Source organism: Trichosurus vulpecula, chromosome X, assembly GCF_011100635.1.
Source record: "Trichosurus vulpecula isolate mTriVul1 chromosome X, mTriVul1.pri, whole genome shotgun sequence".
NCBI classification, from domain to species: Eukaryota; Metazoa; Chordata; class Mammalia; order Diprotodontia; family Phalangeridae; genus Trichosurus; species Trichosurus vulpecula.
This window is the reverse complement of record NC_050582.1, coordinates 57,721,534-57,723,210: the sequence shown is the minus strand read 5'-3', so window position 1 is coordinate 57,723,210 and position 1,677 is coordinate 57,721,534.

The following is a 1,677-nucleotide window of genomic DNA, read 5'->3' as shown; positions in this document are numbered from 1 at the left end:
TTTGGAGAAGGAATTTTTTGTTCCTCCAGCACCTGAGGTCCTAATCCTAGGTATCCACATAACTCCATGTTGACCGTAAGGTTGGGGACACAGTGGCTAGATACTAAAGCCTCAGGCTGTCTTAAGGAAAGAAGAATGTTTCCAAGCTTCAGGACAGAAGAATTCTTTTGCTTTCTCCCTTGGTCAGGCCACACTTGCAGTGTGGTTCAGTTCGGGATGTCATGTTTTAGGAAGGACATACAAGCAGAGGGACCAGGATGGTAAAGGAATATTTGGGCCAGAGGAGGATATATGTAGGGGAAGACAATGTGTTCAAGTACTGGAAAGGCTGTCATGTGGAATGGGGAAGAAATTCATACTTCTCATTGCTAATTCTGCTTTCTGGGACCAATGGGTGAAAGTTACAGAGACATCATACTTAGACTTGATGGAAGAATGCCTACCAATGTAGGGAATGGGCTGACTGGGGAGGTGGTGGATTCCCTTCCATCCCACTTGTCTGATGTTATAGAGGGGACTCTTGTTTCAGTCTTGATTGGACCAGCTGGAATCTGAAGTCTCTTCCAATTCTGAGACGCTATAGTGGTAGTAACACCACCACCACCACCACCACCACCAATTATTATTAATACATGGACCCTGGGGGGTGCTCTCATTTTGGAAATTGGTTGTCTGGATAATATGAATTCCTCATCCACTTTGTTTTCCCTGTATGGAGAATTAGATCAAACTATTTAGAGTTATCGGGGTTCTCATTAGGAGGTTCGTTAACATCAGGGGTGAATGAACAGTCAGAACAATGTCATCCACAGCCAGGAGCTTCTTCTGGAGGATCTCACCATCTATAAAGAATCCTGCTGCCATTTGGACATTCCTCAGACATCATATGACTCCTTGTTTTAGGCACCACTTGATATTATCGGTCAGAGAGTTAAAGTTCTCTGTGTCTCTCATGGAAACTTGTGTGATCTGAACACATACATGGCAAATGCTTTGTGAGAAGAGACCCTTTGAGTCTCCTGAATGAAAAGACTTTTTCAGAAGCAAAAAATCATAAACACAGTGGCTTGTGGTATTCTCCTTTTCTTTGAGTCAATTATAGTGTACATATGAAGATGGAACCTGATCTATCAATCGGTCCACAAGGATTTATTTTTATTTGTACTTCCCATGTCCCAGGCACTGTGCCAAGCTCTGTGGACACAAAGAAAAAAGATGAACAGCCCCTGCTGTCAAGGATCTTCCATTCTAACAGGGCAGACCACATGTACATACATACAGGCACAGGTAAGATTCATGCACAAGAGATACAGGGCAAAATTTAAGGGAAATCTGGGATGACCAGGAAAGGTCTCATGTGGAAGGTGGTTTTTGAAGAAAACCAAGGAAGGAACAGGGGAAGAGGGAGGGCATTCCTGTCAGGGGGGAAGGCCAGTGCAGAAGCAGAATGATGGGACATCAAATGTCCTGTGTGGGACAGGACAGGAGGAGCAGCCCAGGAACAACACTGTGACTGAGCCTTAGGGGGCATGGAGGGGTAGTATCAGAAAGGCAGAAAAGGGAGAAATTAGGAAAAACTTTAAATGGCAAAGAAGTTTGTATTTGATCTCAGAAATAAGAGGGAGACACTGGAGTTTGAACTCTAGGTGTCTCTTTATTTCAAGTGTGTTCTTGAGG